The sequence below is a fragment of the Microcaecilia unicolor genome, chromosome 8, assembly GCF_901765095.1.
Source record: "Microcaecilia unicolor chromosome 8, aMicUni1.1, whole genome shotgun sequence".
Classification (NCBI taxonomy): domain Eukaryota; kingdom Metazoa; phylum Chordata; class Amphibia; order Gymnophiona; family Siphonopidae; genus Microcaecilia; species Microcaecilia unicolor.
In genome coordinates, this window is record NC_044038.1 from 237618024 (window position 1) to 237645408 (window position 27385).

The 27385-nt window shown below is 43.8% G+C and overlaps 1 protein-coding gene across 1 annotated transcript in view; it reads right to left on the reverse strand.

Annotated features, from left to right (window-relative positions):
- ARHGAP40 (Rho GTPase activating protein 40) overlaps window positions 1-27100 on the reverse strand; it is an 89483-nt gene extending 62383 nt beyond the window's left edge. Inside the window, exon 1 of the mRNA XM_030211911.1 lies at window positions 26954-27100. The gene's annotated coding sequence lies outside the window, so the exon portion shown is untranslated. The remainder of the gene's footprint in view (window positions 1-26953) is intronic.
- Between the last annotated feature and the right edge of the window lie 285 nt (window positions 27101-27385).

Here is a 27385-nt window from a genome sequence, read left to right on the forward strand (position 1 = left end):
AAAAATAAATAAATATCAGGAGCAGCGATTTTAAAAAGCTGTTTCCAAGCACATTTGGGGTGAAGCCTTTAAAAAATATATATATATATATTCTGCTCCCACTGGACGAGGCAAGACACCACAGGAGGCAATGCATCAGGCAGAATTTTTGTAAAATGCTGTGGGGATTTTCCACATCCCAACCTAGACGCCTTAATTCCTCACTTCCGCCTAAGTTTACTAAGCAGCACTATTGGGCGCTTTAGCGTTTTTAATGCGCATAAATGGTTTACGTGCGTTAAACACTAATGTGCCCCTAGAAATGTATAGGCATTTAACGTGCCTTAAGTTTACAGGCGCATTAAAAACGCTAACGCACCTTAGTAAACATAGCCCTCTCTAGGTTATCAATAGAAATCAAACAAAATAAAACATGGAAAAGAAAATAAGATGATACCTTTTTTATTGGACATAACTTAATACATTTCTTGATTAGCTTTCGAAGGTCGCCCTTCTTCCTCAGATCGGAAATAAGCAAATGTGCTAGCTGACAGTGTATATAAGTGAAAACATTCAAGCATTACTATGACAGTCTGACAGGGTGGGAGGATGGGGGTGGGTCGGAGGTATGCATGGGGACATCAAAGCATATCATTGATATTCTAACAGGATGGGTGTGGATAGGTGAGGGGTGGGGTGATCAACAGAGACATACAGACATCCTCCCACCCTGTCAGACTGTCATAGTAATGCTTGAATGTTTTCACTTATATATTAAGTAGAGGAGTGTGGTAGCCGTGTTAGTCCACTCTTAAGGTTATCAATAGAAATCAAACAAAATAAAACATGGAAAAGAAGATAAGATGATACCTTTTTTATTGGACATAACTTAATACATTTCTTGATTAGCTTTCGAAGGTTGCCCTTCTTCGTCAGATCGGAAATAAGCAAATGTGCTAGCTGACAGTGTATATAAGTGAAAACATTCAAGCATTACTATGACAGTAAAATAGATACCATTGGAGATTCTACATGGAATGTTGCTACTATTGGAGATTCTACATGGAATGTTGCTATTCCACTAGCAACATTCCATGTAGAAGGCTGCGCAGGCTTCTGTTTCTGTGAGTCTGACGTCCTGCACGTACGTGCAGGACGTCAGACTCACAGAAGTAGAAGCCTGCGCGACCACATTGGTGATCTACAAGGGCCGACTTCTACATGGAATGTTGCTAGTGGAATAGCAACATTCCATGTAGAATCTATAGAAATCAAACAAAATAAAACATGGAAAAGAAAATAAGATGATACCTTTTTTATTGGACATAACTTAATACATTTCTTGATTAGCTTTCGAAGGTTGCCCTTCTTCCTCAGATCGGAAATAAGCAAATGTGCTAGCTGACAGTGTCCTCTCTAAAAATTGGGCTCCACATCTGAAAATGTAAACCCGGCAAGAGCCCACCATCCTAAAACAAATGTACGGAACTTAATTTTCAATTCGTGACATTATGTAACTTTGTAACAGACAATCCGAAACTTCTACCTAAATTCAGAGCTACTCAATTTACCAGCAACAATGCCGTTCTTCACCTGAAGGATTCTTAACTTTGTAGAACAGGTTTTCCTGTAGGAAAATTGCCCGAGGGGAACTCAAAATAGAACAAGCAATGATTAACATGGTACAGACTAACCAGGAAAATAAACTGGCAATGGAGGTTTGTTAGATAAGCTTTAGGTTCCGAGGATAATTAATTCAAAATATAGCTCGTACTCGGATTTTTAAAAAGTTAAATACCTTAATGGAAAAAGTTAAATGTTAATGTTTTTTTTTTCTTTTTAGTTTTAAGGCTTTCTTTAAAAGATATCTGGAGATGCCAAGGGTGAATCATCCCAGAGAGTGAGATTGAAGATCAAAGAGTGAAATAGTTCAGATGATGCTTCCACCAGGCCTGACCCTGCCACTAAGAACACTAGCTTTCCAACTCTTGCAGAAGAGGCCCACACAACTCCTGCCACAGCTCGCCCCCTTCCGAGCGCCTGTGACAAAGGGAAATGGGACTTGATAAACCGCCTTTCTGAGGTTTTTGCAACTACATTCAAAGCGGTTTACATACTTATTTTGTACCAGGGGCAATGGAGGGTTAAGTGACTTGCCCAGAGTCACAAGGAGCTGCAGTGGGAATCAAACCCAGTTCCCCAGGATCAAAGTCCACTGCACTAACCACTAGGCTACACCTCCACTCATTCCACCAATAAGAGCCAACCTCATCAGTGATGTCACAATGGCCGATACTTGGCTCACTTTTGACATTGTGATGTCATAAGGGAAAGGGGGAAGGGAAATGGGACTTGATATACTGCCTTTCTGAGGTTTTTGCAACTACATTCAAAGTGGTTTACATATATTCAGGTCCTTATTTTGTACCAGGGGCAATGGGGGGGGGGGGGGGGGGTTAAGTGACTTGCCCAGAATCACAAGGAGCTGCAGTGGGAATTGAGCTCAGTTCCCCAGGATCAAAGTCCACTGCACTAACCACTAGGCTACTCCTCCACTCATTCCACCAATAAGAGCCAACCTCATCAGTGATGTCACAATGGCTTGATTGCCTGATAATTGGCTCACTTCTGATATTGTGATGTCATAAGGGAAAGGGGGAAGGGAAATGGGACTTGATATACTGCCTTTCTGAGGTTTTTGCAACTACATTCAAAGTGGTTTACATATATTCAGGTCCTTATTTTGTACCAGGGGCAATGGAGGGTTAAGTGACTTGCCCAGAGTCACAAGGAGCTGCAGTGGGAATTGAGCTCAGTTCCCCAGGATCAAAGTCCACTGCACTAACCACTAGGCTACTCCTCCGCTCCCAGTTCCTGCTGTGATACTTTCTATAGGGATTTCTTTAGTTGGAAGCATTTCAACTTATTTGCTTTTCTTTGGAGCGTCCGAAAGGATACAGAGTGGACAGGACATAGATGAAGGTAGGCTCAGAAAGTCCACATTAGAGGGGCTGAGTCTTGGCAGCATTCAAGCATGAGTTCCAGAGAAGGTAAAGCCTTGTGCCAAAGCTGGGCTTTTATTTTATTGCAGTGGCAAGCCTGGTGGAGGCAGGGTAGCAGCTGCAGCAAGGGGAAGGGAAGAGGGAGGAGATGCTAGATTTGGGGGTAAGAGGACAGGAAAGAAGAAATGAGATACTAGACCTGGGGGTAGGTGGGGATGAGAAGCTGGATATAGGGGGAGAGGGCAGGGTTTTGAAGGGGGCACATGGCCAAAGGTTTCCCTGGGACATAATATACCCCCTTGGGTCAGCCCTGGCATCCAGGGTATTAATCAAGGATTTTAGTTCTGCATATAAAAAACGTAAACCACTTTGATTGTGCCACAGAAAGGCAGTTTATCAAACCCCATCACCCTTGTCCTTACCACTTTGCAAATGAAACAAGTAGAATAAAATATTTGCTTTTCTTTGGAGTGGACAGGACAAGGGTAAATTCTCTGGGCTGGAACTTGCCCTCCATTCAGTGGTGAAAAGCATTGGAGCCACCTCTGTGGGTGCTGTGGGTGCTTGAGCACCCCCAATATTGAGAAAAATTCCTTGTATGTGTTCAGGGAGGGGTCATTTCCATTGGGCTTAGCACCCCCAATAATTTTGAAAAGTTGGCTCCTATGGTGAAAAGTATATGTACAGATTTCACAGCATGTAATACTTGCGGGTGCAGGGAAAAGGGATGGGGCAAGGGGAGGAAATATGGATGAAGGTAGGCTCAGATTTCTTCCTACAGTTGAGGTCATGTTTTTCTCCTCTTAGGCTTAACTCGTACATGGCGCTGGCACCGAGGCTGCAATGAGTGTGAGAAAGGAACGTGACACACTCCTATCAAGAGAGACTTGGCATTGCTGGATATTTTATCTGGCTTTCTGCTAATTTTCTGTAGATCCTCCTTGGGGGCTTCCAAACAACACCGAATAAACAAGCTTTTCACTGCAACACAGGAAGATAAACAATGGCTAAGATAATAAAATTATTTTAATTATTTTCTTTTGCCGCAGGGCGAGTAGGACTATAATTTTAGTACAACTCCTGCTGGAGCTTTTTAACCTTGGCAATCAGATAAGTTGAAAAGCTTCCAACTAAAGAAATCCCTATATAAAAGGATCACAGCAGGAGCCCAAGGTATTTACATCCATAGTAATGAGGGAGTGAAAGTAGGAGGAGCTTTAATTTAAGAATCTCCTCAGGAACAGACTAGAAAAAGAGAATGAGAGGATCTTAATTATGTAATTTATTCATTTTGTTAGTCTGCTGCGTTAAACTGGTACATGCAGACATAAGGATTCATGCAGTGCAATCTGGGACTCCCTCACTTCCACTGCGTCACTCTTTTGGTACTGATGCTCAAGGTCAATGAGAGGTCTGTGCACACATTACTGATCACGTGATGCAGAAAGGAGTTCAGCGCGGCAGTTAACACTGCACAGCGCAGCGTATTAAAATGAATGGTAACAAGACTATTAGCTATATTCACTTCAGTGTGAAGAAGTACAGAGACAATCTGAAAGCGAGCAAAACACGAGAAATTTACCACCAGGTCAAAGGTGGTGTTGGGTTACTACTACTTATAATTTCTAAAGCGCTACTAGACGTACGCAGCGCTGTACACTTGAACATGAAGAGGCAGTCCCGGCTCGACAGAGCTTACAATCTAATTAGGCCAGACAAACAGGACAAACAAGAGATAAGGGAATATTAAAGTGAGGATGATAAAATAAGGGGTCTGGACAAGTGAATAAGGGTTAGGAGTTAAGCATCAAAAAGGTGGGCTTTCAGCTTAGACTTGAAGATGGCCAGAGATGGAGCTTGACGTACTGGCTCAGGGTTAGTTTGAACTTTTGCAGTAGTTCCACTAGGGAACAAAAGAATAGCCTTGTTACCATTCACAAAAAATAACCCTGGTGTCTAGCGGTACCCCCCCCTATCCGCCTCGATCCTACAAGTAAATATCCCTGGCGCCTAGTGGCTCCCAGGACCCCCCCCCCCCCATCCCTGGTGCCTAGTGGCTCCCAGGACCTCCCCCCCCCCCCCTCCCAGGCACTCTCTGGCATCCACATCACCATCTTCAAATTTTGAGCTGCAACATGCCGATCAATCTGCTAAATAAGTGTGTGTGTGTGTGTGGGGGGGGGTTCACTGCAAATTTTTTTCCAGAAAGGGCAGCATGGAAGCAGGATGGAGTGGGCATTGCTTCTGCATCATCTTGAAATATGGAACCACAGCACATGGTTTTCTGAATCAACCCCTTTGTTTTTCTAAAAGAGGAAACAAAACAGCTGGCCGTGACTTTGGACGTATGCCAGCTCTTCACTGCAGAGAAATTTGTCTTATGAGAATAAGTTTTATTTTATGCCAGAGAAATAAACAGCTTCACTGAAATAACACTGACTACATTTGTCGGGGAGGGGTGGGGGAAAAGAAGGGAAATGGGTTTTTTTTCCTCTCCTCTTGCTGCTCAAATACAAACTAATTGAGATAGTAATAAATGCAATTAATTGCCCTAACTTTATTAAATATCCAGCTAAGTCTCTAGAAAACTCACCTAGTTTTTAGTGATGTTTCTTTCTTAGTGTTAAATAGTTCAGGTAAACGATAAAAAGGTGAGGACTGAACACATGCAGATGATATCTTTAGGAACAAATTTGATTACACATGAAAAAAATAAAGGGTCCAAGAAAACAGGGCAACCAGTCTGCAAACTCCAAAATGGGAAAATAAAAGAGCAGATCAATGAGAGAAATATCAATTTATTATATGACAAAAATATTCAGAATCAGCCCGACACTGGCCGTGTTTCGCCCAGCAGGGCTGCGTCAGGGGCTACAAAACAAATGATATGACATATAAAAACATAAAGAAATGTATTGATGTCCATAAAAATCAATGATTAATATACTCAATAACAACCAATAAATATGATATATATATTCTAAAAGCGAAATATATATATTAATGCAGAAATGTTTATATACAATTTTTATTAAAAAAACAATTTTTCATAGAATCTTAATAAGTCTACCAAAACTAAAATAAAACAATGAAATATAAATATCCCACATTAAAAAACGAAATGATGACATGTTAATATGATATATTGTTCTTTTATAATGTACTATATGTTTTTAATTTTGTATATCTAGACACATCTCGTTTGTGATTATACATGTTTTTAAATGTTATGCCATTTGTTTTGTAGCCCCTGACGCAGCCCTGCTGGGTGAAATACTGATCGTGTTTTTTTCAGTATCTGTAGGGTCCAATATTTCTTCTCTTAAAATGTGGGATCCCTTAATGATCTTCTCCCTTCTTGTTCAATCTATTTCAGTCCTCTGGCAACTTTAATTCAATCCTTTAATTGCAGATTCTACATTTACGCCGATTACATCTTACCTTTTTTTTTTCCTGGTCTCTCTTTTAAAATATCAATTTGTACCCGCTCCAGACTTGCTTGAATGCAATAGCATCATGGCTGATATCTAACAAATTAAGGGGCCCTTTTACTAAGGCAATGTAGGCGCCTACACATGTCCAACACGTGTCAAATTGGAACTACCATCTGGCTACCACGTGCCCTGGGTGGTAATTACATTTTTGACACTTGTCCAAAACACATGGTAGAAGTTTTCTACCACATGGCGCTTACCCGACAGTAATCAGCAGTGCACGTACGCTGATTACCGCCTGGTTAACGTGTCAGACCTAAGTCAATGGGTGGCGGTACGGTCTCAGGCCGAAAATGGATGCGCACTGGTTTTAATTTTGACTCTGGGCAAGTCACTTAACCCTCCATTGCCCCATGTAAGCCGCATTGAGCCTGCCATGAGTGGGAAAGTGCGGGGTGGTACAAATGTAACAAAAAAAAAAAAGTCATGCTGAAAAATGGACCTGCGCATGTCCAAAACACGCGCCCAGCGCAGGCCATTTTTCGCCCCGCCTTAGTAAAAGGGCCTATAAAACTGAATCCTGGTAAAGGCACTGTGTGTTGGATCTTTGGGTCTACGTCTCAGCCCTCTCATATTCCTGTTTTTTTTTTTTATCTTCCCCTTGCCCTGGTCTCTTTGGATCGATTCTGACTTGGCTTTTACACAGCACATTTTGGTTTAGTCATATCGGACTTGCTGCTCTTCAAATGTTATGTTCGCTTTGGCCTTCTCTTGATTTTGATCCACTGCATACATTATTGCAATTCTGTTTACATAGGTCTCCCCTAGTCACAGATTAAACAATTTTAAACTCTTCAAAATTGTGCAGCAAGCTTCCTTTGCAAATCCAGAAGATCTGACCGTACTACCTTACTCTCGTGTCTACACTGGCTCCCAATTCCTGGTCAGATTACATTTAAAATTTTGACTTTGACCTATAAAGCTCATCACTCTGGTATCCCTGCCTATCTCTCTTCTTTAACCATTCCTTACATTCCTCCCCCTGCTCCCCCTCCCTTGATGAAAATCATATGGTTCTCCCTGGACCGCAGCAAGACCATTTTAGGATCCACCCACCAATCTACATTCTACATTATTGCCCCCACACTCTGGAATTCCTTGCCTGGTCATATCTGTCCTAAGCCCCCATTTTCCTGATTCAAATCCCTTTTTAAAACCCACTAATATTCTTTGGCTTTATCGGGTGGATCTTGATGAGCCCTGGTCGGTGGTCGACCTGCAGAGCCTTTAATGGCATTAATGTTAATTAGGTTGCTTGACAATGAATATTTGTTTTTATCTTTCCTATTTTAAGATGGAATTCCTTTCTTTTCTGTTTATATGGGGTTTTTTTTTAAGCTGTAAATCACTTACATCCCCCAGCTAGGAATATGCAACATAGTAAGCTTTTAATAAACAGTATTAAGAATGACATGTGGGAATCCACTGCTTATTTCCAGGATAAACAACATAAGAACATAAGCATCCCCATGTTGGGACAGACCAAGGGTTCATCGAGCCCAGCACCCTGTCACCGACAGCGGCCAAAAGAACAAGCAATTTGTCCCGCCCATCCTAGAAATACTGTATTATTCCCCTCATCCATTCAATAACATTCTATGGCCTTTTCCTCCAGGAAGCCGTCCAACCTTTTTTTGAAGTCCGCTAAGTTAACTGCCTTAAACCACTTTTTCCGGCAGCGAATTCCAGAGTTTAACTACGCGTTGAGTGAAGAAACCTTTCCTCTGATTTGTTTTAAAATTTACCACACTGCAGCTTCATCGCGTGCCCCCTTGTCCTAGTATTTTTGGAAAGCGTAAACAGACGCTCCACATCGACCCGTTCCATTCCACTCATTATCTTTGCTTTTTTGGGATCTTGCCAGGTAGCTGAACCTGGATTGGCCACTACTACAAACAGGATACTGGGCTTGATGAACCTTCGGTCTGTCCCAGAACGGCAACATGGACCGTATTTCCTGTTTTCTATAATAGTTCTATTGCCAAATCATTTTTTTTTTATTTCATACAAACTATAGTAAAAAAAAAAAAATAGAAACATTTAAAAAGCAAGCCAGCTGGAAGACTATCCACATGCAACAATGTCCCTATTTCTTACAGGTATACATATATAAAATGTTTCATTCTGTTTTACATAACTTACCATCCTCTTTCACAATGCAATTATATTCCTACATGAATAAAAACAAAATTCCTCTGTTACTCGCTGTTCTACAATGTAGTGCTATTAACTTCAGCAATCAGGAACTCAAGTCAAAATCCTATCAATGATGGACCTGTAATACTGCTGCTCTTACTTCATTTCAAGGTCACAGTGTTACGTATCCACCTAAATGTTTTGCAATCAGTTACAATGGGGCACTCCCAAGGGGACAGCGTTGCTCATGAGAACTCCATTGTGTAAGATTCATTTCATTCACATCTAACTGGTATGCACAAGCCCTCAGGTAAGTGAAGAACTAAATACCTCTACGCAAATGGGCAAAAGGAGCAACGTCTGGAAAGCAGTATATGCTAAATATGGGCAATAAGGTTTTTAGATCTTGAGGCTGTGATGGAAGACGACGATTTGGATTTAACGGCGATCACAGAAAACATGATTCACAGAGAACCATGACTGAGATATAGTTATACCAGGCTATAATCCGTTCAGGAAAGAGAGTAGGGAGGGGTGTGGCATTATATGTTAAAGATTATGCCACACAATTGAAAGAAACTGAAATCTCTCCTGACCACTGCGTCTCCTTTGTCACGTCCGGAAATCAGACCACGCTTCCCCTTATCTCCATAAATACCATCGGCTCCTGGTTGAGCAACGTATAACGCTACAAAACTTCTCTCTCTTACCTTCAAGGATTTCCAGTTAGGCATACTTGCGTACTTCCCTACTTTTACCATTCCTGACTCACCCACCCGTTTACTTCGCTCCATTAATGGCTATGATTTAGTTCTCCCAAACCCACGTGCTGCTCGAGAGTCCATAACACACCATGCCTTTTTCTTTGAGCTCCTTCACTTTGGAACTCACTACCCTTATCGATCTGTGCCGAATTCTCCTTTAAACATGCTTTTAAACCCTGGCTTTTTTTTAACAAGCCTTTGGCATAAATTAAACTTGGCTCCCCGACTATCCGCTAGTTCGTACCCCTTCTTTCCCTATTTGTGTCCTACTATTTGCTTCCTTCTATCCCACATTGGTTGCTCTTGCTGCGAATGTGATTCTGTAATTCCTTTTTCAGCATTCTGTGTGGTTGGTTTTACTCTGTAAACTGGTTGAATCTGCCAGTTAGGCTAAGTGGTATAGCAAGTTAGGCGTCATTTATAGACTACACATAGACTTGCTGACCTGAACATGAATACCCTGGAGGAAAGGAGAAGCAGGGGTGATATGATACAGACATTCAAATATTTGAAAGGTATTAATCCGCAAATGAACCTTTTACGTAGATGAGAAGGCGGTAGAACTAGAGGACCTGAAATGAGGTTGAAGAGGGGCAGACTCAAGGAAAAATGTCAGGAAGAATTTTTTTATGGAGAGAGAGGTGGATGCTTGGAATGCCATCCCGCGGGAGGTGGTGGAGATGAAAATGGTAACGGAATTCAAAAATGCGTGGGATAAGCATAAAGGAATCCTGTTCAGAAGGAATGGATCCTCAGAAGCTTAGCCGAGATTGGGTGGCAGAGCAGGTGGTGGAAGGTGGGGCTAGTGGTGTGCAGACTTCTACCGTCTCTGCCCTGAAAATGGCAGATACTAATCAAGGTCAGGTATACACAAAAAGTAGCACATATGAGTTTATCTTGTTGGGCAGACTGGATGGACCGTGCAGGTCTTTCTCTGCCGTCATCTACTATGCTACTATCAGGCTTATTTTCGAAAGTGATTGCCGGCCATTTCCCGACATAAATCGGGAGATGGCCGGCGATCTCTCAAAAGCGGCAAAATCGGTATAATCAAAAGCGGCGTTTTTGACTGCATTGCTGTTTTCCTGTGGCCTTGCCAGCAAAAGTTCAAGGGGGCGTGTCGGCGGCTTAGAGAAGGCGGGACATGGGCAGGCATGGGCGTGGCTACCAGATGGCCGGCTTTCACGAAAAAAAAAAGCGGCGTTAATCAGTATTTCACCGGGTTTACTTGGTCCTTTTATTTTCACGACCAAGCCTCAAAAAGATGCCCCAACTGACCAGATGACCACTGGAGGGAATGGGGGATGACCTCCCCGTAGTCCCCCAGTGGTCACCAACCCCCTCCCACACTAAAAACATAAAAATAAAAACTTTTTTGCCAGCCTCAAATGTCATACCCTGACAGCAGTATGCAAGTCCCTGGAGCAGTTTTTAATGGGTGCAGTGCACTTCAGGCAGGCAGACCCAGGCCCATCCCTCCCTACCCGTTACACTTGTGGTAAGTGTTGAGCCCTCCAAACCCCCCCAAAACCCACTGTACCCACATGTAGGTGCCCCCTTCACCCACAAGGGCTATGGTAATGGTGTAGAGTTGTGGGGAGTAGGTTTGGAGGGGATTTGGGGGGCTCAGCACCCAAGGTAAGGGAGCTATGCACCTGGGAGGTTGTTTTGTACTTTTTTTAATTTTTAGAAGTGCCCCCTTAGGATGCCCGGTTGGTGTACTGGCATGTCAGGGGGACCAGTGCACTACAAATGCTGGCTCCTCCCACAACCAAATGCCTTGGATTTCGTCGGGTTTGAGATCGCTGACATTTTTTTCCATTAGCGCTGAAAAACAAAACCGGCGATCTCAAACCCGGCGAACTCTGGCATTTGGCCGGGCTACACCGTATTATCGAAAGAAAAGATGGCCGGCCATCTTTTTCGATAATACAGTTCCACCCAGCTGTAGCGCTGCCGCCAAAATAGATCGCTGGCGACGTTCGATTATGCCCCTTCACATTACATAGCATCTATCCCCATGACTACAATTTAGGAGCAACCATGTAAACCAACTAAACCCTGGTGTAAATGCCCACACCTAATTTAGGCGCAGATCGGGTGTACTCTATAAACGTGCTCGTAATTTTTAGGCACGTCCATGAAACACCCATGCCCATCCCGTGGCCACGCCCCCTTTTGAGATTCACATGCACCACTTTACAGAGTTCACTTAGAAAGCTGTGTGTGTAAATTCTAATTAGTGCCAATAATTGGTTTCTAGTGGCCAAGTATCAACACTGATTAAGCAATTTTGCGTGGGCAAATCGGCCACATGTGCTGATTTGCGCATGCAACTTTAGTCGCTGCTGAAAGAATCTGGGGGACAGGGCCTCAAAAGTTAAAGGTATGATTAAATAGAGGGGGCCATGACTCAAAGTCCATCATGGAGTGGAACAGGTGGATGTGAAACGTCTGTTCACGCTTTCCAAAAATACTAGGACTAGGGGGCATGCGATGAAACTACAGTGTAGTAAATTTTAAACAAATCGGAGAAAGGTTTTCTTCACCAAACACATAATTAAACTCTGGAATTCGTTGCCGGAGAACGTGGTGAAGGCAGTTAGCTTGGCAGAGTTTAAAAAGGGGTTGGACGGATTCCTAAAGGACAAGTCCATAAACCACTACTAAATGGACTTGGGAAAAATCCACAATTCCAGGAATAACGTGTATAGAATGTTTGTACGTTTGGGAAGCTCACCAGGTGCCCTTGGCCTGGATTGGCCGCTGTGGTGGACAGGATGCTGGGCTCGATGGACCCTTGGTCTTTTCCCAGTGTGGCATTACTTATGTACTTATTATGATCCCTTTGCATGCTGAAAACAACACAGGTGTCACATTCTCTTTACTTTGAATAAACTGCTACCTTTAAACACACAAAACAAGCCTTACCAAAGAAACAGAATAAGATACACTTTGCATACCAGAGGGAAAAAACATACAAAGAATACCAGGGCTTCTTCTTTATTTATTTTTGTTACATTTGTACCCTGCGCTTTCCCACTCATGGCAGGCTCAATGCGGCTTACATGGGGCAACGGAGGGTTAAGTGACTTGGCCAGAGTCACAAGGAGCTGCCTGTGCCTGAAGTGGGAATTGAACTCAGTTCCTTAGTTCCCCAGGACCAAAGACCTAACCACTAGGCCACTCCTCCACTTGTGTAAGATGCCAGGCCAACTACAAATAAAGATAGAAATCAATGCAAGTTAACAACTGTTTACGTGTCTTGGTGACCCAGGCACATGGTTGCAGTAATCAACACAAGCTGCCACACAGCAGCATATCAAGCCAGAATCACACTTGGTGCAACTTGCCCCCAGCACTCCAGCTCTGCCCGCTGTGCCAGGCCAAGAAGAGGAGACAATGGACGGGGATCAATTTTGCTGCCCCACCTCCCTTGTGCCCTGGACGGCCGCAATGCTTGCACAGCCCAGAGAACAAAATGATTTCAAATAATTCACCTGACCAGAGACAAATGCCAGCTTTTGTTCTCGATATTTCACAGTTTTTGAAACCCTCCTCCTCAGCCACATTCACCACTAGGAATCTATTACCCACTACTATGACACCACGTGGACCAAGAACAATTTTACACAGACTTTTCCCTACCCAAACAAGGATTAAATATTACATTTCTTGTGTGCAAATGTTACTCAAATAGAATTTCGCCCAACTTGAATTCAGCTATTCCCCAATGTCTTGTTGCTATTCACTATGAAAGACTGCCATACACCCCACATGAAGAGCTGAGCATGGGTTACCTATTGCCTATAAAATTCCTTTCAAAATTCATCATATACGAATATTCCCTCTTTTCTAAGCACTTTACTCATTCCCCACACTCCCTCTCAATCCCAATGTTTGGCCCATCACAATCTTCTGGTTGTCCATTCCTGTTTAATAGTTGGACCTTGATATGACCCTTGTTTCAAAATTGTTGCCCTGACGCTTCTGGATCACCTTCCTTTAGATCCCCGTTTTCTTGAAAAACTCAAAACAAGCTTTGAAAACATTTTACTTCAAAAAGGCATTTTCCCCAGTAACATGAAAACAGGAACACTTCCCACCCCACAAACAAACCTCCCCGTGTCCTTTAACCTGCCCCCACTTAACTCAAACTAACGCCCCCTGCCCCACCCCTCCCCGCAAAAAATGCGCTAATTCATACCATTCATCAGCTTCTTTGCAAAAGTACCATAAAAAGTTATAAAATTTAAATAAAAAGGCATTTTCCTCTAATTAGATAGTACAGTACATTTAAAAGAAAAATGGAGCAAGGTCTCTACTGCAGGATAACCTGGACTGTTGTGTTGTTTTTTTCTTTCCTATATCCTTCCCTCTTCTTGTATTTTAATTTTTTTTTAATTTCGTTTTATATTACATTGTTACCTGGGCCTCCTATTATACCTTTCCCTTTTCTACTTCCCACTGTTAACGTCGTCATATTATTTAAAGGTATTGTAAACCAAGTAGACAGTCTATGATTGGCAATATCCTATATAATAATTCTCACCTCCAACAGGATGTGCCTGGGACCATGCCTGCCGGAAGTGGTCTGCTAGGCAGGCATGCACTGACCTCAGTGACAGACAACTTGGCAAAGCTAAACAATCTGAGTGCTGGCCATTAGGACACAGGGTTGATAGGAGAGTTTTAAAAGACTGAAGGAACCAAAAGTGTTAAATGGGGGGAGGGGGGGGAGTTCTGAACGACTGAAAGACATGAACATTTGGGAAAGGAAAACAATCTGAATGCTGGCCATTAGGACACAGGGTAGATAGGAGAGTTTTAAAAGACTGAGGGAAATGAAAGTGTTAAACTGGAGAAGGGGGGGGGGGAGTTGTGAATGACTGAAAGACATTCAAATTTGGGACAGGAAAATAATCTCAATGCTGGCCATTAGCACACAGGGTACATAGGACAGTTTTAAAAGACTGAAGGAACCAAAAGTGTTCAGGGGGGGGGGGGGGGGCAAGTTCTGAATGAATGAAAGAAATGAAAATTTACGAGAGGAACACAATCTGAATGCCGGGCATTTGTACACAGGGTAGATAGGACACTTTTTTTTTTTTTTTTTTTTAAATGAAGGACGTAAAAGTATTACATCTTGGGGGAGGGGTGAGGAGGAAAGCAGTGGGGTATCCGGATACTGGGCGTTAGGGCCACAGGGGTACATAGACTTTTGAAAGCCTTAAGGAACCCAAAGTGTGGGAAGGAGGAGGAAAAGGAGGGGAGGGAACGGGGTAAGGGGCATTAGGAACAGGGGAGGGGGCTCTGTCACACACTCTCATTCTTACACACACACTGTCACACAGACAGTCTCACTCTGTCACACACCCGCACATTCACTCTGGCTCTCTCTCTCTCAAACATACACACTCCCAGGAAAACCTTGCTAGCGCCCGTTTCATTCGTTCCAGAAACGGGCCTTTTTTACTAGTATCAAATAAAAGGAGAACTATGAAGTTACAATAGCACAAAGATCCTTCCTAAACACCAAACAATGAAACTCTTCCAGAACTAGACAAAACCGAACTCTCTACACCTGACTGCTTAACCCACTATGTAAATAATGAACGTTAACGCTTCATCAACTAACCTCCCACGCCGGAAATGAACTGATTATCTAATTTTAAGTTACTCCATCATTTATGAACTTAATGAAATTCCATCTTGTATTTCTCATTCTGGAAATGGCGATCGCCACTACGGCACACTGTAAGCCACATTGTGGGCCGTATAAGTGCTGGGCAGACTTATACGGTCTGTGCCAGAGCTGGTGGTGGGAGGCAGGGATAGTGCTGGGCAGACTTATACGGTCTGTGCCCTGAAAAGGACAGGTACAAATCAGAGTGGAGGAGTGGCCTAGTGGTTAGGGTGGTGGACTTTGCTCCTGGGGAACTGAGGAACTGTGTTCGATTCCCGGCACAGGCAGCTCCTTGTGACTCTGGGCAAGTCACTTAACCCTCCATTGCCTGCCGCATTGAGCCTGCCATGAGTGGGAAAGCGCGGGGTACAAATGTAACAAAATAGGGGGGGAATATAAGGTAAGGTATACACAAAAAGTAGCATATGTGAGTTTATCTTGTTGGGCAGACTGGATGGACCGTGCAGGTCTTTTTCTGCCGTCATCTACTATACTATATTACTATATTGAGCCTGCAAAAAGGTGGGAAAATGAGGGATACAACGGCAACAAATACATAATAAAGAAATATTAGGAAACAATCTCAAAAAGAGTCAGCCATAAAAAAAATAAAAAGGAGAGAGAGACGACCTGAGAATAAAAATGGCTAACGAACGGCTAAGAAACTGCTTCTCATTTTGGAGAAAGAGGAAGCCAAAATGCTCCAGCTCTAAAATAAAAGAACATAGCATGTGAAGGAAGAGGAAGAGTCGCTACATTGTTAAAAGTTTTGTTTATTATGATAAACTTTGACTAGACTAAGTAGCTACATTTGTTTTCCACTTCCACACCTGCATTTCCAATCAATCTGAATATAAGGGGGGGGCAAAGCATCTGCACAGTCCATTTCCTCTCCAGTAGGCTGCCAGGATTTCCTTCCAGCTGCATTACCCGTATTGCTTTAATTGTCGCTGCTCAGCACTACTAAATGTTTGTACTTACCTTGACCTAGAAGTATAGCCTTAAAATGGGAGTATTTATTTACCTTATGCTGCAGATACAGAAAAGGATGTCGTTTCAAGGACATTTTTTATTTATATATTTATGGTATTTGTGCCTCGCATTATCCCAAAAACAAGCTGAGGTTCCATGTGGCTTACGCCAAACTTTTAAAGCTAATTGCAATAAGAGAAGTATAACGAAAATACAAAACAACAATAGGTAAAAATATCCAAGACATAAGATGAATCATTTTGAAATAAATTAAAAGAATAAATCACCAACAGCGATTTTACAATAGGAAGCACCGGTTCCTTAATTTTTTAACATTTTTGTTACATTTGTACCCTGCGCTTTCCCACTCGTGGCAGGCTCAATGCGGCAGGCAAAGGAGGGTTAAGTGACTTGCCCAGAGTCACAAGGAGCTGCCTGTGCCGGGAATCGAACTCAGTTCCTCAGTTCCCCAGGACCAAAGTCCACCACCCTAACCAATAGGCCACTCCTCCACTGTTGCTACTATTTGAGATTCTACATGGAATGTTGCTATTCCACTAGCAACATTCCATGTAGAAGTCGGCCCTTGCAGATCACCAATGTGGCCGCGCAGGCTTCTGCTTCTGTGAGTCTGACGTCCTGCACGTATGTGCAGGACGTCAGACTCACAGAAACAGAAGCCTGCGCAGCCTTGTACATGGAATGTTGCTAGTAGAATAGCAACATTCCAAGTAGAATCTCCAATATTAGCAACATTCCATGTAGAATCTCCAATAGTATCTATTTTATTTTTGTTACATTTGTACCCTGCGCTTTCCCACTCATGACAGGCTCAATGCGGCTTACATGGGGCAATGGAGGGTTAAGTGACTTGCCCAGAGTCACAAGGAGCTGCCTGTGCCTGAAGTGGGAATCGAACTCAGTTCCTCAGGACCAAAGTCCACCACCCTAACCACTAGGCCACTCCTCCACTCACTAATACATCTCTGTTTCTCTTTTTTTTGTTTTGTGGTCTCCTAGAGGCCAGTTGCGTTTTCACGATAGTCCCAAGCAGTGGCGTAGCCACAGGTGGGCCTGGGTGGGCCGGGGCCCACCCACTTAGGGTTCAGGTCCAACCAACAGTAGCACACATTTACTGGTAGCTGGTAAGGATCCCAAGCTCTGCCAGCTGAAGACTTCTCCCTGCTGGTAACGAAAACGCTACTCTCCAAGATACAGACACCTGCGCGTGCTCAGTTTTCAGCATATGCCTGCTGCAGACTACCAAGGTGGAGAGAAGCATTTTCCCACCAGCTATTTTTTTGGCATGGGGGGGGGGGAGAACATTTGGTGCCCACCCACTTCTTGCCTAGGCCCACCCAAAATCTGCTGTCTGGCTACGCCCTTGGTCCCAAGCGAGACTTGCATGCCCGTCACCTCCATTATATGCAACTCTCACTCTCTCTCGTGCGTATTCATTAGGGATACCCGGAAAAACCCGACTGGCCTGCAGACCCCAAGAACAGGTTTGAGTACCCCTGCCCTACATGATCTAAAATGGTTCAGAGCCTCCGAAATCGCATCTGCGTAGCCTTGGTTGAACAGAACTTGGGAGGGAAAGTATAAAACCCAGATGAGGGATTGACTACTACTACTAAACATTTCTAGAGCGCTACTAGGGTTACGCAGCGCTGTACAGATCAACAAAGAAGGACGGTCCCTGCTCAGAGGAGCTTACAATCTAAATTGACTTATGTAGAGCTAAAAAGATGTGGGTGGCTACTGAAACATCTGAGGAAATTATTAGGAATAACCTTTTCTTAACTCCACCCCCACAGAAACAAGACAAATTATGTAACAGAAGATTGCTTTGTGACTCAGAAGTATATGCCTGCAGCAGGAACCATCTGAAATCCGACAAAGACAAAACAGGATCTTATTACCAAGCTGTCACCGAATACCCCAGGCAAGGGTGTCTATCAGCTGACGTTCAATACAAGCCACAGGGCTGGGTAATATGTAAAGAGTTTTCCCAAAATAGTCGTTCTGGTGAAATTTCATATAAAGTTCCAAGCTATTTTCACAATCATCCCGAAAAACAGTGCCATGTGCTTTTACTTGTTTGGTGGGGGGGGAGGAGAGCATTTATAACTGACAATAGGTTAGTGTAAATGGTAAAAATAAAATCTCACTATGGGCCTTCCCCAATTTATCTTTCAACTGTAGTCTTGCCTCCCTCCCTGGACTTCCCTTCTCCCACTGCTACCATCCCCCCCCCCCCCCCCCCCCCCCCCCCAATTTAACCTCTCTTGGTATGATTGAAAATGGTTTATACAGATCTCCGATCTCTCATTTAAATATTGTATTTTCCCATTTTCTTTGTTTTCTACCTCTTAATTCAGGGGTTTTCAGCCCAGTCCTCGAGCCACACCCAGTCAGCCGGGGTTTTCAGGATACCCCATTGAATATAATGGAGTGGTGGCCTAGTGGTTAGGTTGGTGGACTTTGGTCCTGGGGAACTGAGGAACTGAATTCGATTCCTACTTCAGGCACAGGCAGCTCCTTGTGACTCTGGGCAAGTCACTTAACCCTCCATTGCCCCATGTAAGCCGCATTGAGCCTGCCATGAGTGGGAAAGCGTGGGGTACAAATGTAACAAAAATAAAATAGATACTATTGGAGATTCTACATGGAATGTTGCTACTATTGGAGATTCTACATGGAATGTTGCGATTCCACTAGCAACATTCCATGTAGAAGGCTGCACAGGCTTTTTTAGTATCATTTGTATGTTGGGGGGGATGGGCAGGTCTCTGCGCCACAGGCCTTATCCCTTTGATACATATTCTGTTTGAACGTCATATAATTCACAAATTCTGAGAAGCGATTTGGCAAATCGTACAATCCTTAACATTGCTGCTATATTTGTAAGATCCTCTCTCTCAAATTTAGGATTATCCTCCATACACCAAATTTTATATGACGTTCTAATTGACCTTACCATTCAAATAATTGTAAGTAACAGAAAAAAATAATTCCGATCTAGATTCTATCTGCCACTTTCAAATTCGGGGCTCTGTTTACTAAGGCACACTGTAGGTGCACTAAGACTAGAATCACCCATAGAAATATCCATGCATTACTCTTTTTTGGGATCATTTTGTGAAGGTGAGGTTTGATTTTCTGCTTGCCAAGTAATAGTGAAAACGTCTTTCAAACTTTAGCCAGTTCCTCTTTAAGCTGAATTAACTCTTTGTTTCTGGTACAGAAAACTGCAGACAGTGTGAAATCCTTTTTGACCACACTAACATTTCTATGTCGATTCAAAATTTCTGAAAAAGGCAAATGCCAGTGTATTTCAGGTCCATAGAATATTCACCAGTTAATTCAGGATGCTCCGTACATGGCATCCAACATAAGGAAGTTGATTGAGTGTGTTATATAAATAAACTAGACGTATTGGTCTGTTCTATTTTCAAGTCTCTAATTCCCTCCCTCCCTCCCAGCTCCAAGGCCCCCCTCCCTCCCTCCCAGCTCCAAGGCCTCATTCCCTCCCTCCTCCAAGGCCCCCCTCCCTCCCTCCGTCCCAGCTCCAAGGCCCCTCTCCCTCCAAGGCCTCCCTCCGAGCTCCAATCCCCTGCCCTCCAAATTTTAAAAGTCACCATACCTCGTCGGGTTACAGCGGCAGGCAGCAGCAGTGAAAAGCTTGCGAGCTGTGCGCTTCAGGAGCCTTCCTTTCTCTGTCTCAGCTGTGGTCCCGCCCTCATTTCCTGTTTCTGCAAGGGCGGGACCACAGCTGAGACAGGGAAGGGAAGGCTCCTGAAGCGCTGAGCAGCTCGCACACTTTCTACTGCTGCCGCCATAACCCAGACGACGTAACTTAGATGACTTTTAAAATTCAGAGGGAGGGGGACTGGAACTGGACGGCCAGTCGGGGCGGAGTTCAGGCGCGCCGCGCGGGGCTCCCTTGAGCGTGAGGCCCTATGCGGTAGCCTTGCCCTAAGACCGGCCCTGCTCGCCCCACCTCTGGACTGTTGCTGTCTGAACGGTCGGGCTCTACTGCGCATTTGCGGGTGAGTCGGTCACTTGTCATTTATATAGATTGATGATAATAGAGCACCAACAAAACATCCCATAAGAGCAGCTATGATAAGACATTAACTACTACTACTACTTACCATTTCTATAGCGCTACTAGACGTACGCAGCACTGTACACTTGAACATGAAGAGACAGTCCCTGCTCGACAGAGCTTACAGTCTAATCAGGACAAATAGGACAAATAAGGGATAAGGACAAAGGGTAGCAAGATTCCGGAATCCCAAAGAGTAGCAAGATTCCGAAACCCAAAGAATAGCAAGATTCCAGAATCCCAAAGACTACTACTACTACTACTACTTATTTCTAAAGCGCTACTAGACGTACGCAGCGCTGTACACTTGAACATGAAGTCCCTGCTCAACAGAGCTTACAATCTAATTAGGACAGGCAAACAGGACAAACAAGAGATAAGGGAATATTAAAGTGAGGATGATAAAATAAGGGTTCTGAACAAGTGAATAAGGGTTAGGAGTTAAAAGCAGCATCAAAAAGGTGGGCTTTTAGCTTAGATTTGAAGACAGCCAGAGATGGAGCTTGACGTACCGGCTTGACGTAACTAAAGGCGGGGGGAAGAGAAGCATTCAGAAGGTCAGATGCCTACTAGGACTAAAGATTACATTCTTTGTATTTCAGAGAAGAAAGAGAGGATCCTGACAACAAGGCTACAGTTAATTTGAAGAATTGGTAACAAATTCAGCCAGTGTTATACCAAGAAATCCAGAACTTAAGTGTAATGGGGGAAGTCCCCATCAACTGATTCACCCTCTAGGGGAATTCTGCTCAAAAGGTTTGAAAATTCTGTGCACAGTATTTTAAAATTGTAAAAATAAATTCTGCGTAGTTTTATTGTGGTGTTTTTGCACAGAATTCCCTCATCATAAAGCCTAAAGTTCCCTCCTGCCTTTCTCTCCTCAACTAGTTCTCTCACACTCTTTAACTCTCAACAAGACCCCTTCATTCTTTCTGCCCCCAGTCTTCTCTCATATACAATACCCTCACCTCTACGGAGGAGTAGCCTAATGGTTAGAGCAGCAGCCTTTGATCCTGGGTTCGATTCCTACTGCAGCTCCTTGTGGCTCTGGCCAAGTCACTTAACCCTCCATTACCCCACGTACAAATAAGAGCCTGTATGTACTATGTAAACCCCACAGAAAGGCAGTATATCAAGTCCCATTTCCATTTCCCTATTTGAGATTCTACTACTGCAGATTCTGCATGGAATGTTGCTACTATTTGAGATTCTGTTGCTACTATTTGAGATTCTACATGGAATGTTGCTAGTGGAGGAATAGCCTAGTGGTTAGTTCAGTAGACTTTGATCCTGGGGAACTGGGTTCAATTCCCACTGCAGCTCCTTGTGACTCTGGGCAAGTCACTTCACCCTCCATTGCCCCAGGTACAAATAAGGATCTGTGTATACTAGTTGCAAAAATATATCAAGTCCCATTTCCCTTCCCCATCCCCATGGCACACCCAGCCACCAGCATTAGCTGCTCGCCTGAAATCTCTCTCCCCTTTTCCCCCCACAGACACTGCACATCAAGAGGAGCAGGAAATTAACTGCAGCACGTTGAGCAGCTTCTTCTGCCCCTGCCAGATTAGACCAGACTATTCAAGTGAACCATGCGGACTTCTGTATAGCCCTGTGGTTCAAATGAACAGTCTGGTCTAGTCTGGCAGAGGCAGCAGCAACTGCCTATGTGCAGTGGTTAATTTCCTGCTCCTCTTGATGTGCAGTGTCTGTAGGGAAGAGGGGAGAGAGATTTCAGGAGAGCAGCTGACGCCAATGACTGGGCAGAATTCCCCCAGAAGTAGAATGTGTAAATATTAAAGGGCTCTTTTGCTAAAGCTTAGCACGCGCTAACAGAGATTATAATACACCATGGACCAAGTTCTATAAAAGTGCCAAAGATTTTTTTTTTTTAAAACGGCGCTCAATGCTATACTATAAATAACACTCACAGTTAGGCACTGTTTACAGAATAGCGCTTAATGCCAGGATCCACAACTGAACCCTGGTGTAAATCCTCACACATTATTTAGGCACGAACCCTCATTATACTATAGCAGCGCATGTAAATTGTGGGAACGCCCCTGATCTGCCACATGTAAAATTGATGCACGGATCTGGGTGCATAAATATGCACACGTAAATTTATATTAATGCCAATTAGCACTAATTGTTAGGTCCAATTAACAGTGCTAATTGTCTTGTTATTCAATTAATTTGCACAGATGCCATGTATAGAATTTGGGGGATAGTGTCCTATGGCCTACAGATATAAATAAGACGAACAACATTTAGTAGATGACGGCAGAAAAAGACCTGCACGGTCCATCCAGTCTGCCCAACAAGATAAACCCATATGTGCTACTTTTTGTGTATACCCTACTTTGATTTGTACCTGTGCTCTTCAGGGCACAGACCGTATAAGTCTGCCCAGCACTATCCCTGCCTCCCAACCACCAGTCCCACCTCTGGCTCTGGCACAGACCGTACAAGTCTGCCCAACACTATCCCCGCCTCCCACCCAATCTCGGCTAAGCTCCTGAGGATCCATTCCTTCTGACCAGGATTCCTTTATGTTTATCCCACGCATGTTTGAATTCTGTTACCGTTTTCATTTCCACCACCTCACGCGGGAGGGCATTCCAAGCATCCACTACTCTCTCCGTGAAAAAATACTTCCTGACATTTTTCTTGAGCCTGCCCCCCTTCAATCTCATTTCATGTCCTCTCGTTCTACCGCCTTCGCATCTGCGGAAAAGGTTCGTTTGCGGATTCATACCTTTCAAATATTTGAACGTCTGTATCATATCACCCCTGTTTCTCCTTTCCTCCAGAGTATACATGTTTAGGTCCGCAAGTCTCTCCTCATACGTCTTGGAACGCAAATCCCATACCATTCTCGTAGCTTTTCTTTGCATTGCTTCAATTCTTTTTACATTCTTAGCAAGATACGGCCTCCAAAACTGAACACAATACTCCAGGTGGGGCCTCACCAACGACTTATACAGGGGCATCAACACCCCCTTTCTTCTGCTGGTCACACCTCTCTCTATACAGCCTAACAACCTTCTAGCTATGGCCACCGCCCTGTCACACTGTTTTGTCGCCTTCAAATCCTCAGATACTATCAACCCAAGATCCCTCTCCCCGTCCGTACCTATCAGACTCTCACCGCCTAACACATACGTCTCCCGTGGATTTCTATTCCCTAAGTGCATCGGCCAAGTGCTCATCAGGGACGCCCTTTTTTTCCCCCATTAAGGGTTCAGGACGCCCATGTGTTAGGCATGTTAATTCCGTTAATGCACACTAACCATTAGTAAAGGGCCACTTCCTGCTTACGTCCTCTTTCTTTTTATCATGCGAGTAGACAAGTTGGTTACGGGCACATAAGAAAAGATTCTGCCCTAAGAAAAACAGGGGAGATTTTGTGAACAGAATGGCCTTGTTCCCACTGGAAAAGACATCCAAGGTCTGATTAGTCAGAGCACAGAATGGAAGAAAAATGCACAATCAAGTCTGTAAGCTCACTGACTCATCACCATCATGCAGCAAAAATAAAAACTGAACTTTTTGGCTGATGCAGTTGGTTCCAGCTAAATAATTCATACTGAACTGAAAAGAAACTCCGTTTACATTCTCGATATCAAGTACAAGAACTTGGGCATTTAAACTTCAATAGTCAAATAGCTAATCCAACGACGATACACACTCAAGTGACATCTGAAGCTGTGGGGTGGGGGTGGAAGGGCTTCGCAGCCCACTGTGCCCCAACATGGAGAAAAATTAGTGAAGGGTGTCTTAGAGCCAGGGATTGTAGGAAGCAGACCCCCCTGTAAACCAGCAGTTTCCAGCCTCTATCTTTATTTAACAAAACACCGCAGCCAGACTCATATTTGGAAAATATACTCTGGAGGAAAGGAGAAGCAGGGGTGACATGATACAGACGTTCAAATATTTGAAAGGTATTAATCCGCAAACGAACCTTTTCCGGAGATGGGAAGGTGGTAGAACGAGAGGACATGAAATGAGACTGAAGGGGGGGGCAGACTCAAGAAAAATGTCAGGAAGTATTTTTTTCACGGAGAGAGTGGTGGATGCTTGGAATGCCCTCCCGTGGGAGGTGGTGGAAATGAAAACGGTAACGGAATTCAAACATGCGTGGGATAAGCATAAAGGAATCCTGTGCAGAAGGAATGGATCCTCAGGAGCTTAGTCAAGATCGGGAGGCGGGACTGGTGGTTGGGAGGCGGGGATAGTGCTGGGCAGACTTATACGGTCTGTGCCAGAGCCGGTGGTTGGGAGGCGGGGATAGTGCTGGGCAGACTTATACGGTCTGTGTCCCGAAGAGCACAGGTACAAATCAAAGTAGGGTATACACAAAAAGTAGCACATATGAGTTATCTTGTTGGGCAGACTGGATGGACCGTGCAGGTCTTTTTCTGTCGTCATCTACTATGTTACTATGGAAAAACAAAATTCGAAAGTGCCAAATGTGATGCCAAATGTGAAATGTGATGGTTTTTCACCATGTGATCCAGCAAAGTCCCACTGTGGGAAACGTGCTGACCAGTTACTGGAATAAAAGGGATGCTACTCTGAGCAGCTGCTGGGAGCATTTAAGTAAACTCTCACAGCCACAAGAAATTGCTGGAAGACATCACCGACTACAGGCCAATTTTGGCTGGAGACGGTATGAAAATACAGACAATGATATCCTCAGGAAGTGTGCAGAATCGCTACACACGCTTGCATTCAGATATTTTATAGCAGGCAATAACATTAATGGGCTCATTTTCAAAACAAAACTAAGTCCAAAAAATGTCACAAGGTGGCAGGAAGACATTTTTCTCTCAAAAAAAAAAAAAAACACACTTCCAAGTTGTGATTTTCGACATTCCAATTTTAGACATTTTGCTCCACAGTCTGTCCAAATTTCAAGGGGACGTGTTTTGGGTGGGACATGGACGGCACCAAAAGATAAGATGTTTTTTCTGCAAAAACGAAAATGTCTTGGGCCAAAATTAAGACTTTTTGGCTAGACCTGTTTCAATTACAACTAAGTGACAAAAAGCAGCCCTAAATAACCAATGGAGAGATTAAGGCGTAACTCCCCTTACTCCCCCAGTGATCACTGACCCCCTCCCAGTCCCCTACGATATGACAGTGACAGTACATACCAGGCTCTGACAGCGTCAGATATAATGGGCATTCCTAATAAAGCAGCAAGCAGGCTCCAGGGGTTCCCTAGTTGTCAGTGCAGTGGCCTGTAGATATGGGGACCCAGGCCCATATCCCGCTCTAACTGGTACAGTTGTGATGGAGCATGTGAGCCCAGAGGTGAGATATGTACCTGGGACCTTTTAGGTGGCCTCTAGGATGCCCCACTGCTCTGCTGGGATGTCTTGTGTAGCCAAAATCAACTACCAGGGTGGAGAAACAAGTAGGCATATTTTCAAAGCACTTAGCCTCCCAAAGTTCCATAGAAACCTATGGAACTTTGGAAGGCTAAGTGCTTTGAAAATATGCCTCAAGGTCTACTATGAGGAACACAATATAAAAGCGAGGGAGTAGAAAGACCAAGAGGACTCTTCCAAAAACCAAGGGAGACAGGAGTATGGTGTAAAAGAAGGGTCCTTCATTGAAGTAGACCTGACACGACACCATGTTTCGGCAAAAGTACCTGCCTCAGGAGTCTGTACTTTGTTATAGTTCTATATCAAATGTATAACCAGGCACAAGTCTTTAAAAAGACTGATGATGAACTGATAAAACACTGGACACAGTGAAAAATTTACAGACTGTGACCTATGGGCTGAGGTTGGCCAACGCCCACCATCAATTCTGTATGGCCAATCAACTAAAAATGTTGCCCCCCCCCCCCCCCCCCCCCCCAATACATCTCAATGACTTGTTTTTGTCCCATTGTCCCTTGGACATTTTTTTTTCTTCGAAATGGACATGTTCACTACTGGATTTTTGGACTTTTGTTTTGTAAAACGTCCAAAATTGGATGTGGATGTCATATTGAAAATGCCCCTCTATATATCATAGTGTAAAAATATTAACATATTACAATAATACATAAATTACCAAGTCAAAACTCATGTGAGTGAAGCGTACCTTAAACTAAGAGTTTGCAGAAGCTTTTAACATTTTGGAAGTCCAATCTATTTACAAAGATAATGTGAAAATGCACTGTATTGCTATAAAAACTAATACAATGAAGTCTGATAAAAAAAAATGTAAGACCTTTTGTTTTCATAAACTGAAAATAATGTGCATCTTTTCTGTGAATAAGCAAAATGAAATTATAACTTCAAGACTGTCTTCTCTCATAGGCTGAGCTTTTGGAAGGGACCATTTTCAAGAGAGAGACAGGCAGCACAAGTTAACTTGAGCCCTACCAAAGTTTTGCTCTCAAACAATTAACTTTTCTGCAAGGTGAAAAGAACAGTCTTTAGGATACGGCGCAGAGCTATGAACTGAGGAGAAAAAAAAAAAAAGGCTCCTTGCTGTCCTTTTTGGCCGAGAGAGAAATGGGAGGCGGTAATTAAAGCCCTGGCACCCAAACCCCCAAAGCAGGAAGATTAAACCTCACACTTGTTAGGTTTATATTTAAAATCAAATATGTGGAGTATGAGCAGCAGGTGCAAAACGGCCGTTCAAGGAGTAGAGAAAGAGGCATGGGCGGCCCTGCACCGTACCTAGCAACGGCCACACTGTCCCTAGCAACCGTGTCAGAGGCGCGCGCGGAAAACTACAGTACCAGAGACAACGCTGCACGCAAAAAGGAAAATTAGGAAAGGAGAGAAGCACAGTTTACTCACGTGCTGACCCGAGGAGGCGGGTGGGGAAACCAAATGCAACAGAGGGTACAATGCACTTTGGTGCGCGCGGTGTCCGGGGGTTACACAGGGGCAACTTCAAGCCGGAGAGTGACTGAACCGCTCCCCTTCCCCAATCCCGACCTCGCATCTGTGGCTCATTGTTCCTTCCAGCCCGCAAGGAAAGGAGGGGCCTGGGTGAGGGAGTGTACTCTTAAAGGGGCCGAGGCTACTTCCCCCCCCCCCCCCCCGGGATTTTTATTTTGTTGAGGAGGCGGGTGAGCTATTTTTGACCCCGGCCCCCACCCCTCATGCTACATGGACTTGCAGTTTGAGTTTTCTTTACTTTTTTTTTTTAGTTCCAACTTTATTAACTTTTTAGAAAAAACAAAACAACCATAACAACAATACAACAAACATGGATGTCAAAGAACA